Source organism: Bos indicus, chromosome 20 (assembly GCF_029378745.1).
Source record: "Bos indicus isolate NIAB-ARS_2022 breed Sahiwal x Tharparkar chromosome 20, NIAB-ARS_B.indTharparkar_mat_pri_1.0, whole genome shotgun sequence".
Taxonomy (NCBI): domain Eukaryota; kingdom Metazoa; phylum Chordata; class Mammalia; order Artiodactyla; family Bovidae; genus Bos; species Bos indicus.
The window spans coordinates 22303214-22317296 of record NC_091779.1 but is presented as its reverse complement, the minus strand read 5'-3'; the positions used below and the strand labels follow the sequence as shown (position 1 = coordinate 22317296).

Here is a 14083-nt window from a genome sequence, read left to right as displayed (position 1 = left end):
GCGGGCTATTGCAATGAATGAACCCCGGCATCGCGCAGGGCGTCCCGGGGCTCCGCAGAGCCAGGCTGCGCGCGGCTATCCGGGACCCAAGCCCTCGGGCACCCCCTTTGACCCTTCCAGCTTCGGGCGGCGCCCCGGACCTGGCCTGGGGGACCGGACGGGGGCCCGGGGCGGGGACGTGCTGGAGAGTTTGTTATTGTTTGCAGACATGTGACAGGCGTGCGAGCCGCGCTGCTTGGACCAATTGAGATAAGGTGTGGGGGGCCGGGCTGGCTTTGTGGGGCTCCTGGGATCGGGGCTCTCCGAGGAGCCCCGGAACAGGACCCTGGCGCTGCCCTCCGGGTCAGGCTGGAAGAGGCGAGCAGCAGTGCGGCGGCGGCGGCGGCGACCCCGGACCTGAGTCCCGGGGGGCGCGGGGGTGAGGCCTGAGCCTGCGGGCGGGTGGTGTAGGTGGGCGAAGTAGGTGGGCAGCCCTGCCCGAGGCCGGGTTGGGGGGCTGGAGGGCGGCGGCGCAGAAAGCGGTGGGGTTCCCCGCGCCGTGACAGGCAGAGCCTCTAGGCAGGTACCGGAGGCCGGGCCGGAACGGAGGCGGCGCGCCCCGAGCGCGGCCGCAGGGGGTTCCGGGTGGACGGCTCTGTAACGCCTGTCAAAGCAGTGCGGGCTGACGGGCTGCAAGCTCTCGGGGGCTTGCGGGGTGTTAGGACTGAGAGTTTTCTAATCGCGTCCCCCAAGGGATTCCTAGTGTCCTGGGGAATACAGACCGCACCACGGAGACTTGAGTGACTTCTGTTTGGAGTTTGAATTTGGCCTTTGAAGTTTGCATTTGGCGGAGTGGTGTAAGAGCCAGGACCGGATGTGTCAGCCATTCAGTTGCAAAGCGGTAGTGCCTACTCCCCGCAGCCTCTCCGGCGTGGTTGGGGACCGCGGCGCGGGTGCGGTGCTTCCTGCTCCCTGCAGCTGCGTGGGCCGCCGCGGGATTCCAGGGGACCCAGTGAGGTGTGCTCCGGGGCCCTAGGCTGCCTGCGCGTTACGGTATGTGCAAGGTAACTCAGGCCAGCCGTTCCTGGCCTGGCTCTTTGGCAACTAGAAATTTTTGTGTGAGGAAATTCTTTTAAATGTGACAGCCATAGTCCTTGTTTTTGTTTGTTTTAAAATCTAGTGAATGCAGAGCACAGGTTTGAGGGGTGTTTTGAGTTGCTGGAAATGTTGTGATAGTCACCCGTTTCCCTGTAGGGTTTCCTGACCATTATTCTGAATGTTTTAAAGTGCCTTGTATTGGTTTCCCTTGTGAAACGAATTTGACAGTAGGAATCATTGGCTTTCGTTAGTTATCTAGTGATTTGGCACTTTTGGGGGCGACTTGATTATTTGTTTAAAACCGCAGTTTGTTGATTGCTACTTAGAAGTTGCCCCCTTCTCTTTCCCCACTTCGCGGGGGAGGGAACCCTAAAAATGTGGTCCGCAGTGTGCCATGGCAATGTTGAGAGGAACGGAGACTTGTGACTGTGCTGGTTTTCTGTGTGCACTTGTACATGTAGCTTAGTCTTACAAGGGTTATGTTTCTCTACTGCTCCTTTGCAGATTGCATTAGAACTTGACTGGAAAGATTCGTTGTAGGCGATTGTTACTACAAGTGAGGTCCAGTTAAAGATATTAAACCCTGAATTTGAGAGGTGAATTTTGTCTTATTCCCATGATACTAAGTTTTGGGATGCAGTAAATAATTTAGCAAGCCTCAGCATTCTAGCCATCTTAACGAGCTATGAATATAGTAGAAGAGGAACCACTGTAAATTAATGTATAGATGTTTAGTGCTGTCTCCACACAAAATAAGAGGACGAAAGTGAAAGCAGATAGAATTCAGGGAGTGAGTAGTCCATGTTTAATTTTTGCATTTTATAACCTAGTTTTTCCCCCTCCCCTTTTTGGAGAGGGTGGATTATAATTGCACAGTATATGAAATAATAGACTAATGGGCAAAATCATTTTTTAAAATGAATTTCACTGGCCAGAATGCTGTTTATTCATCTCAAATAATATAAACATTTCATTTATAGTAAAATATTGATTTCCTCTACTTTTGAAATAGTTTTTTCCATATTGCCTTGTTCATGGGGTTGAAATTCATTTGAATCTGTTGGTATAAGCACTTTGACTGTAAGCAGTAAAATTGCAATTGAACTTTACTTTTTGGATAATAGGTACATTCATACTTTAGTAGGATCATCTAACATCGAGATTTTGAAATATTTTTATATTTCAGTAGTACTGTACATCTGGACACCTATCTGTTAAGACCTGTCATATTTTTTTTAAAGAAAATTCCTAAAGTTTTTAAATTTCATAATTTCTTCAGTTTTTGATCTTTGGGTGTAGAAATTGAAATTGTGGAAAATACAATTTTGTAGTGTAAATAATATAAATAATACTGATATTAAAAATAGAAGATTTTAAGTCCACCCGTCTTTTTCAGGTTAGTAACTGAAATCAGTGAAATTTTTTTGCCTGTAAGTGGCGCCCAAGGGTTTGGGATTTTTTTCCTTCTATTACAGAATTAGGGGCTTTTTCTTCCTATTTACTGTCTTTGAAGAGAAATTACAGTGTTACTCTCCATTGAACAGGCTATTGTGAGTTTGGTAGATATAATTACTCCATCCTATTTTTGTAACTTAAAAAAAAAAACACCTAACTATCAATTTGCTGGCCCCATGAAAGAACAAGATATGCTGTGCTTGTTAATGTTAGTTTTTCCTTAAAACTGAAGCTGTTTCATAGGCTGCTTTTATATCCTCATATAGCCCTCAGCTTTCACTTCCTTTTAGAAGCTTCTGGACTAAAAATATAATTTACTGAGTTTTTACTAAAGGAGGTGTAGGAAAATTGTTGCCCCCAAATAAGTTTTTTTTTTTTTTTTTTAATTGGTGATTTTATAAAATGACAGAAGTAGTTACAGAAGTTAGTGTTACATGAATTTGTAAGTTTTGTAGTTAGGAATTGTCTCCAAGTTTTATTTTGAATCAGGTAAGAAAATGAATGCATTCTTCAAAGATTATTAAATATAGTTTTGAAAGGGAAAAAATATTAGAACTAGAATTGTTGCCAACTTTAGTTTTCTTTTCATATCTGATTCTGGCATGAGTGACTGGTTAACCAACATTCCTTAATACATTATTTCCAATATGCTATAATAACTCCATTTTGCTAGATACAAAAAAAAAAAACAGGAAGTAGCTCTGTTCATCGATATTCTTTTTCACATCTCCTATAGTTCCTCAAGCATATGTTGCACGTTTTAGAAATGGTTGCTGACTTACTGACTTGGAAGATTTCAAAATATGGAATGAAAGGAGTGTTCTTTGCTTTCAACAAGAGCAAAAGAACCAGCTACAGCTTGCCTAGGCTGTCTGCTGATCAGCCCTTGACAGTTGCTGGGAGCATTCCAGAAGAAATGCTGGGGTGGCTGGGGCAGTTAATAGGGAATGGATTCCCCTGAGGAAAAACATGGGGCATTCAGAAGTTCTCTGAGTTGGAAGGCACAACTTTTGCCTTTTGTATCCAGTCTTCTTGGGTTGAGGGTTATTTTTCTTTGAGGAAGGCAATAGGAGAATGTGGCATGGAGAAGCATTAGTCTCCAGAGGCTCCTTAAGAGCTGCAGAATTTTGTACTTCTAACCTTGAAATGCCTTGCTATATCAGATATACCAGGTATATTCCTTAGACTTGGTTGTTTTCTTCAGTCCTGGCCTCTTTTTATATCCTAAGCTGAAAATTAGAGTTACTTTAAAATGTAAATGGGTAAAAAAGATTAATGTGAGGGAAATATGCACTATTAAGAATCATCCCCAGTTGTTTTTAAGAAATAATTTAAGAACATTTTGAAACGCGAAAGAAGTAATCAGAAACAGAATTGAAGTAAATGTTCATTTATAAATGCTCTCACTGCAAAGCTGACTGTGCTAGTTGGGTGTTCTTGAAAGAAAATAAGAGGATTTTTGCTGTGGTTAATAAACATGTTCATTGATCAAGTAGAAATACTTTTATATAGTCACTTTTCTTGCCTTCTGTGTGTCAGGCAAGTTATATATTAGCTCATTTCATCATGTCTGCAGCCTTCCAGTGTGTTGTAATTTCTGTTTTCAAGAGAAACTCACGTGTGATGTGAAAGCCCCATGATCACACGACTGGAAAACAGGCTAGGATTCCAGTCCTTGACGGTCTCACTGCACAGTCCATTTCTTTCCATCCCTCTCTGCTGTCTCCACTTTCTTTTACAAATTAATGACCAGATTAATGATTTGAAGACGGAAGTTGTCCTTCCAGAGTCAATGTGAGAATGACAGGTTTCTACCCAGTGCCATTGGCAATGCGTTTGTCTCCTGACGTGTCCATAAAGCATGGTGTTTGTAACCTGGCTTCGTACATGTGATACAGGTAAACTGTGCTTAGATCACCTCATCATGTTAGGCAGGGAGAATAAATGATTTGTACTTAGGTCACTTCACTGTGTTAGTCAGGGAGAATGGTTGATGAGTGTTGAGTGTTTCCTAGGTTTCTTGGTTTGTGCAGTTTATAAGTAGAAGGAAATAAAGAAGCTAATATAATATCACACATTCATTTTAATCATCACACATGGAAACTGTTCCAGTAGAGTCAGATCCTGTCCGTTTGTACTTGTTTTAGATTTCATTCATCCAACTTTTATGAACCTCTGCGAGGTGATTTTCTGGGTGGTAGAGAAAAATGTCATCGGTGCACAGCCTCTGTTTCTGCTGGCAGATTGTGTTATGAAGAGGTGTCACACTGCCATGTTAAGTGTTCTGAGAGTCATGGGAATAGAAAGGAGCACCTAGATAAGGATTAGTGCCGTGACTCTCACCCACAGACAGTATTTCACACGGTATCTCTGCAGTGAATTCAGAAGTACTTCCTTAGCTTTCTGAGGAATAATTGACCTTCCAGGACAGTGGTTAAAGGTGGAAGCTTTGTTCTGCTTTCTGCTTGTACCTTTGGTCTGCTAGTTTTTGCTCTTTCCCTTTGGTCTCTTTCCCTTTCTTAGGACAGATGTATACTGTAGCTTTTCTGTTTCCACAGCAGTGGCAAAAGGAATTTAGATACAGATTACTTTCAAACTATTTCTGCCTGTACTCTTCAAAGGTATGAGTAGGGAACTGCAAGTTCAGATGTGATTTTTTTTTTTTTTTCTTTCTTGAACAGAAAATTAAGTAGGGGGTATAGGAGCAAGAAACTGAGGATCTGCCAACACTGGTTTTAAAATTCAGGCTTTATTATTAGTAAAAGCAACTCTGCTAGTTAGGGAACTAACTTTGGGAAACATACAAAGTATGCTCTAGACTATAAGATAATCACGAAGATATCCTTGCTTCATTTGCTCTGGCCTGTGGGTTGGTTTAGGTATGTTTGGTATGTAAAGGAGTTCTACACTGTTAGCGATAGAATCCTTCGAAATAACCAGTCTGGTTAGTTTGGTTAAATAGATTGAGATGTTATAGAGAGCCAAGAACTGTTAAGTTCTTAAGACACACCAAGCGTGTATTTCTGAAAATGCAGTCTGTCACCTGGGAATTACTGATGAGACCTTCAGTCCTCTCAAAGACTGAAGCAAGTGCCTGGAGTTTACACAGTGCTGTAGTTCGTGTGTTAACTAAGTGTCACAGTAAGCATGATGATGAGTGTATGTGGAGTAAGAAGAGGGTAGATATCAGGGTGGGGGGTAGAGATTGTACTCTTGATAAATAGTTGGGATTATTGCCTTCCTTTATGGCCTAAATAACCATTCAACTGATACAGCATCGAATAATCTTGAAACTGGTCTTACAGCATTCTGAATGCTAAATATCAATTGCTAACAGACAAGGAACTCTGTCTTATTCTTTATGCCATTGCCCATCACCTAGACTAGAGTCTGGCACCCATGAATGTTGGATGCACCTGAGTGTTCAGTCGCATCCCACTCTTTGTGACCCCATGGACTGCAGCACACCAGCCTTCCCTGTCCTTCACCGTCTCCCAGAACTTGCTCAAACTCATGTCCATTGAGTTGGTGATGCCATCCAACCATCTCATCCTCTCTCATTCTCTTCTTTTTCACCTTCAATCTTTCCCAGCATCAGGGTCTTATCTAAGAGCATTAAGATGAGCATTAGGATGAATTAATTTTCCCAAAGTGTTAGGATGAATTAATTTTTAAATAAGTGTATCAGAAGATACACTAACTCATGACTTAATGTGATGTGATTTTAATCATAATCTAGTTTAAGGCAAGTTTTGAAGGCAGGAACTATTTCTTATGAGTTTTGGTGTATTCCTTGGTATTCTGTAGCAGTAATTGGTATTTAGCAAGCAGTGATTAATAATGTTGACCAATTTTATATAATGTAAACCTTACAGAATTAGTTGAATAACTCAGTGTAGTTACAAAGTAATTGGAGCCATGTGTAAACTGTCAAATATTGAGAAAATTTAGTTTCTGGGGTTTGAGTGTCTAGTTATTTGTGCTGATGGGTAGGCCCTCCTGATTGTCTTCTTAACCCTGCCAGCCCTTCTTTAATGGCTCCTCAGCTTCTTCAGCATTAATAGTAGAACATCCTCAGGTCCAGGCCTTCTCTCATTTCCTGTCTTCCACCCCCACCCCAGTCTCATTAATGCCTTTAGGTCAACTTTTGACCTTTCATAAATGAGTATAGAGTTTATTTTCCTAGCCATGACCTCTCGTAGATGCCACACCTCTCTACAGAACACATCCATACTCAGGCATCTGAAACCAAATTTAGGATTTTCCCTACACCTTGCCCTACTCATACTCATGAGTTCTCTGCTCATGAAGTGGCAGGACCAGAACCTAGTAGTTACCCTTGACAACTCCTAGTCTTCAGTTCCATATCAGAGGCTGGTGCTTTGGTCTGTTACCATATTCCTAGTCCAGGTTTCCGTGATCTCTCATTTGAACTAACATAGTAGCCTCCTAACTTGCTCCCTCTCTCCTGCTTCCTCCCTTCCAGTTGGTTCTCCATATTGTGTGACCAGAGTGATCATTTTAAAATGTAAATCTGAGTGTAGCAATTTTCCTGTAGAAAAGTAAAATTAAATTGAATTTTAAAACGTTCAGATGCTTTCCATTTGGATAAAGATCAGGGAATTCTTAAGATGTCCTACAGAGTCCCTGCCTGGTTTAGCCCCTGGCTGCCTCTCTGGGCCCATCTCTGATCACACACACCCTGTTCTCAGCAGGACTGCCTTCGTTTCCTGACTCGGCAAACCACCTCTGCCATCTGGCCTTTGTGGCACCGCCTGCTCTCTGTCCTGGAGCACTTTTCCCAGTTCTGAGTCAGCTCCTCCCTTTTCAGATCTTAGCTCACTGAGGCTTCCTCAGGGAAGCCTTCCTTCCCTAATCTCCTAGACTGCCTTTTTAGCTCCATGTCCTTGCTGTTAGTGCTTTGATTTTGTATTTGTCTCATTTGGTGAATGGTTGCCTTCCCTTGAAGACTGAAAGGACATAAGTGGGCAGAGCCTTTGGCTGGGTAGGAACCCAGAACCTAGCAAAATGCCTGGCCCAGAGTAGATCCTCAGTAAGAATTTGTTGAATAAATGGATGCAGGTAGTTATGATGTTGCAAGATCAAACCAGTGGATTGTCTGTTCTTCCCCTTTGGTCAGATGTAATCAAGACTTAGCTGAGATGGGGTTAAATGGCAAAACCCTAGATGATTGGTGTTTCCAAATATTCAGTATGTGATAGATTCATTAGGAGGTATCTGAGGTATTAGACACACCAAATGCCACAGGTGAAGTAGGATGGCTTAATGTGGCACAAAGGAAAGAGCTATACTGCATGATAATACGCTGTAAGAAGTGTTTGCTCTGTGTATTTAGTTCTGCTCTTACCAGGGAGTTGAAAGTGTGTGTGTGTGTGTGCACACATGCGTGCGTGTGTGTGTATGTGCATATGTATATAAATAAATATACACCTGGACCTGTTATGCATTAATACAATGATTCCTTTTTCTGAGTTCTCGGAATGTTATCTGAATTTAGGATACCATGTTTAGGATTTTTGTCCCAATTACCCTACTTCATCCAAAATTTATGAATTTGCTACTGATAATGATTCAACTTGGGATAAATAGTTCACATTTGCATTAAAGAAAAGATTTGCTAGACAAGTACTATGTGAGATTTCAGGAACCAAGAACCCACGTTAAAGAAAACGTTTTAAAATTTACTGGTGGTAACTAAACCCTCCCTTACCTGGAACATGGTTTAGTACTAAGAAGTAAGAAAAGAAGGCTCTGAACTGCCAAAGGGCCTGTAACAAAATCTGTGCTTTGAAGTTCTTTGATTTTACACTTAGAAGAGTTCCAGGGGCATTCACTCAGGATTTGCTGACTTTTTTTTATTGTTCTTGTAGTCTTGTCTATTTGGTGTCCCAGTGTTCTTGCCTGGAGAATCCCAGGGATGGGGGAGCCTGGTGGGCTGCCGTCTATGGGGTCGCACAGAGTTGGACACGACTGAAGTGACTTAGCAGCAGCAGCAGCAACATATGTGCAGCAATTAAAAGCAGCCAGTTAGAAGACCGATACTTAGAGCAAGAGACAGGTTCCCTAAAGGCAGAGTATAGGCAGAGCCCTGACAGGTGAGAAGAAGGGGGGAGAAAGGGACCTGCTAAGAGGACATTGGAACATGGCAGTTGGGGGCCGCCTAGTGTTGGAACGCTTGGTTCCACACATCTGGATCACCTCTAAGATTATGAATTTATTAAATCACAGCACTTTCCTGCATTACTTTTGGGGTATCAGATTCCTTATTTGTAAAATGAGAGTGATCAAGATTATGTGATTGGTTTTGTTTTCTGTAATGATAATGACTGTGGCTTACAAGATTGTTGCATTTCCCTCCATTCAGTCAACCAAGTTAGAAAACTTGTAACACATTAAGGAAGTTTTCTGTCTCTGATAGTTTGTAGCAAGTAGTTTGATCCTCAAAGTGGTAAACATCTAAATTATCTGGAAGAGGTGGTCCTGTAGCCTTGGTGCTGAATAAGTGAAGTGTTCTTTAGAATTACATAAAATTGGATGCTGCTCCTTACCAATGTCCTGTGGGTTGGCTGTGTGGCAGAGTTTTTTGCTCTGTTTGTTGGCCTGAGTCATTTTATATCCTGCAATTAAAAAAGATGCCTTAATAGTTAATCACCACCACCAATATATACTGCCCTTTCTCCTAGCTAGACTGTGAGAAGTCAGGCAGTAAGCCCAGCTTTGCAATGTTGACCAAGTTATTTAATTACTGTGAGGACTTTGGTCTAATAAGATGGCTGCTTGCGAAAAGCTTGGATTCTTGATGTTCACATGTCTTAAGATGTTGAGTGTTTTGAGAAAGACATTTCACATTTCTTTTTGTCCTCTTTCAAAATAATTAATTGGCTATACCTATTATTTATCTGGATTTTATTGATATTCTTAAATTCTTCTTAAGTAATAAATCAGATTATTTTCATTGATCCTTAGATTTAAAAAAAAGATGTGACTTATTAATTAATGTAGATACTAATATTCCTAAAAAACTTTTAATGTCAGTATAAACTTATTTTGAAATTTGAAAATATGTTTCAGTTTTTCTGGCACACTGGCATTTCTACACTGTTATATAAGGTCCTTGTGATTTTTCTGAATTCAGAATTTTTAGATTAAGCTTATTAATAAAATGGTTAGACAGTCCTTTTGAAAGCAACAGAACAATTTGTTTTAAACATTTATTTATCTTTTAACAAAAGAACAGTACTACATAGATTGCTATACAGTTTTCTTTTCTTAACAGCATTTTGTTTATTAACGATGAACGTAGAGCTGTCATTTTCATGACTGCATAGCATTCCATCGTCTGGTTGTCTAATTAACCAGTCTCTTTGTAGACATATTGTTTATTGTTTGGTAGTTATCACGCTGCAGTGACTACCATTGTATATACATTTTCAGATATTTGTGCATTTGGTTTTGTAAAATAAATATTCAGAAGTAAAACTGCTGAGTCAAGGGTTATGCATATTTAAAATTTTCATGCAGCCAAATTGCCCTGTAAAACATTGTGTCAGCTTCCATTCATCTCGTGGTATGTGAGAGTGCGTGTTGCTTCACATTCTTGCCAGTGTTTGATATTAGTCTATGAAAGATGGTTTCTTCTGTTAATTTGCATTTCTTAGCTTTTTAGCGTCATGGTACAACTTGTATTTATTAACAATTTCTACTTCTTTTGTGACTTTCACATGAGAGAGAATTGTTTATTTTTTTCTTATTGATTTTTAAGTATCCTTTATGTATTAGAACATTAGCTCCGCATTTATTGGAAATGTTTTCCTCTACTTTTGTGTTATGATTTATGAATTTCAACGATACTGTCATTCCATAAAGAGGCTTTAAATAGTCCTTTAGATTTCATTTCTTTCTCTCTCTCCCTCTCTTTCTGAATGGTCTTACTCTAAAATGAAAATATTGCTTCAGAATTGTTGCAAGAACAAAGTGTGTGTATAAACACTGTAAGCAGTGCGTGGGGCATGATGAACGCTGTGTAGGCAATAGCTATTATTATTCCCTGCATAAGATTATAAAAATCCACCAGTCTTTTCTAATACTATTTGTATAGATTAAAAAAGAAATCGTCTCTGATCTATCTGAAGTTTAAGGCCCTAACTTTATTTTCTCCAAATGATTGGCTAGGTTTCCCAGCATTATTTATTGATTAAATGTATCCCCTTTATCACATACTAAATTTTCAAATATTTCGACGTTCCCAAATACATTTCTTTATTTCAGATCTTACTCTTGCACAAAGGGCTAAATTCTTAAATAATCACATTTCAAGTTTTGTACAAAGATCCTTAAAGAATGTCATTGACTGGAGAGAAAAAGATACATCAGAAGACTATTAGTTGTGTCTTTGGTGAATCATTTTTATAATATTTTGGTGCCTAAAATGCCTTGGCTTCAGTGACAGAACCCTGCACACCCCTGCCTCTGGGATAGTTTCTCCAGGAGGTGTAGCTCAGCCAGGTGCTGCAGCCACCACACACCCAAACAGAATCTCCATCCTCCCGGTCAGATCTCCTGGTCCTTTGGGGTGCCATTGGTTTAATTCCTGCCACCACCTCCGGAGCGGCTGTGCTCTTACGCTGGTCATCTCACCCTCAGCATCCAATCAGTCTCTAGTTCTATTGTTGTCAGTTGTCAGCTAGCCCTGGAATCCACCCCCACAGCTGCTAACCCAGGGTCAGGCCTCTGTCACCTCCTCCCAATTCTTGCAAAACTTCTTCCTAACCAGCCTCTGGCTCCTGGACATGTTCTCCTCAGTCACTCACTGCAGTTAGAATGAGGTTTCTACTATGGAAGTCTGATCTTGACACTAAAGTAGACAAAAATCTAGCCCAGACTTCTCATTTTAAAAATGAAGAAACTGAAACACAGGCAGTTCAGATCGTTAATCAGTGGCAAAGGTGGGAAATCCCAAGTCTGTCAGAAAGAATTGGCACTGTTTCTGGCATTCAAGAATAATTTCCATTCATGCATATTATACATGTATATAATATACATTTTTTCTATTTTATACATGTATAATATAGATTTCATACCTTGTGAGTGGTGGATAATTTATGTAATGTGAATTGCTGGTGTCCAGCATGCCGTCTATGCACAAACTGAGGCCAGGAGAATGATGAAATGCTATAGAATGAACTCCTCCATACAGTATACTGTACAGTTCAGAAGATGCTTTTGTATTTGCTGCTGTCTAATTGAAATATATGTTACTGTAATCTTTCAACCTGAAAATCACACAATATCACTCTCAGCTTAGATTCTCTTAGTTACTTGGGTCATTAGCGTCTTAATAAATCTTAAAACCTACATTTGCTTCTTTTAAGATATTTATTAATGTAAATTAAATACAACAATTCAACTTAATTCCCTAGCTTTAAACTGTGTTGATATTGTGCTCTACGATTTTGAATGGCTGTGTTCTATCTTTAAATAAGTGAATTCAGAGGGGGAAAAAAAAACTTTTCTTCATCCCAGGAATAAAGTCCAGACTCCTTAATGCAGTTCAGAAGCGCGTGGTAATTGGCTCTGCACCCCTCTCAGCTCCCCCTCCTGAACACCCTGCTCCAGTCGTTCAGGGCTGGGTTCACACTTTTGTTTCCCTGGCTGACCCTTCTTTTCTCTCAGTGCGCTAAATGTTGTTTCTTCTGTCTAGAATACTTACTTTGTCTCTGCTGTGAGGTAATTTTTAATATGTTTTTATTCCCCCTGCAATGAACAGTTTTTGGTATTCTATTGTATTAAATATAAATGTGACTATTTGCGGAAGTTAGTTGTTGTTCAGTCGCTAAGTTGTGTCCAACTCTTTGTGACTCTGTGGACTGTAACACGCCAGGCCTCCCTGTTCCTCACTGTCTCCCAGAGTTTCCCCAGAAGTCGATAGGTATTGTGAATTCTACTGAACTCTTTTGATTTAAAGTTCCTTGGTATCTGAATTAGTTTTGCCACTTTTAGGCCTTTTTAGGGACTTGCCTGGTGGTCCAGCGGCCAAGACTCCTCACTCCCGACGTAGGGGGCCTGGGTTCGATCCCTGGTCAGGGAACTAGATTCCACATGCCGCAACTAAGAGTCTGCATGCTGCAAGTAAAAATCCTGCAACTAAGATCAGGTGCAACCAAATAAATAAGTAAATAAATTTTTTTTTTAAAGGAAAACTCCTCATAAATCTTTTTAAAAAGTTTTTCCTCTGTCATCCCATATATGGTCATGTCTTACTGAACAAACGTTTAAAAAGAAAAATTCTTTTAAAATTATAATACATTATGGTAAAGCGAATCAGATTTTTCTTTTAATTTGTGTTAAAATTTCAGAGGTACAGTCTTGGGAAAATATTTTGGTGCCAGGCAACGTCCTGTCGACCCTCCATTTCCATGGTTGCAGAACTTGCAGGTACCGAGAGCTGGCTGTACTACATGGTTTTATAGTATATGGACTTGAGCATCTGTAGAGTTTGGTGTCCGCAGGAGGTCCTGGCACCAGTGTTCTGTGGCTCCAGGGGGACGACTGGATTGCTGTCACCCAGAGTAATCCGAGACCCCTCAAGTCAGAGAACAGATATGCTCAGCGCTTGAGCACAGAGGCTGATTGTGGCCTAGGTGCATCCGTCACAAGGTTTCTATCCGCCGCCTGGCCTCCATGGCAAGGTGCCGGGGAGCTCATGGGTTGTAGGAAAACAAGCACATCAGTTGTAGGGTCATTGCAGATCTTTTTGTCTGGTCTGTGGGTGGTTTTTCTAGAAAAACGGAAAGGCAGAGTAGTAAACACGCCAGGGTGAGTGCCCATTGTCAGTGCTATCATCACTCCTGACCCGGCTGGGGTCACGCTTCTTGAGCACTCTTGGAATGACTTGCTGTGAGCTAGGCGCCAAGGTGCTGGGGACCCAGCTGTGGGGAAGCCCATGAAGTTTAACGAGGTAACAGACTGCCTGGAGACAAGGGTGGGGCTGGCCAGTCTGCTGGGAATGGGAGGGTACAGGAAGGTTTTCCGGGAAATGGGAGGACTACTAAGTCCTGAAGAGTGCAGAGGAGTTAAACAGGTGAAAGGGACTTGGAGAGAGACTTCATGGCCTGGGGGTAGAGGCAGGGGTGTGTGGAGAACACACAGAGGCCTGGAAGTCCATGGAGGGTTGTGTGCTGATACGAAGAACTGTGAGTGTAGTTCAGGTAGCCCTGTCTGGGTTGGGGCAGGGCTCAGCAACCAAGCCCGAGAACCACGCAGGGCTCTCTGCCTCCATGCTGCTCGCAGTGCTTGGGACAAAATAGAAAGCCTTTGTAGTTTGACAGGTAACTCCAGCGCCCTAGGAAGTGGGTCAGGAGGCCCAAAAGAGGAGTTACATCAAAGCTGGAGCAAGACAGTCTATGTCTGAGGCCGCAGTCTAGGAGCTGTGGCTCTTGGATGTCTAGTAGCTCTCCATAGTTTCAGAGGCTCACAGGGAAATGTTCTCAGGCAGATGAATTCCAGCCACCCTGGTCCCTGAATGTGGTTT

The 14083-nt window shown here is 41.6% G+C and overlaps 1 protein-coding gene across 3 annotated transcripts in view; it reads left to right on the top strand.

Annotated features, from left to right (window-relative positions):
* Positions 1–14083, top strand: part of MAP3K1 (mitogen-activated protein kinase kinase kinase 1) — a 77286-nt gene that overhangs the window by 546 nt on the left and 62657 nt on the right. The window contains exon 1 of one of the 3 annotated variants that reach the window (XM_070774657.1): positions 22–418. The exons of 1 other annotated variant lie outside the window; for it this stretch is intronic. The gene's annotated coding sequence lies outside the window, so the exon portion shown is untranslated. Of the gene's footprint in view, positions 1–21; positions 419–520; positions 1033–14083 lie in introns of those variants that run through there. One more of the 3 variants, XM_019982909.2, reaches the window with a different exon arrangement.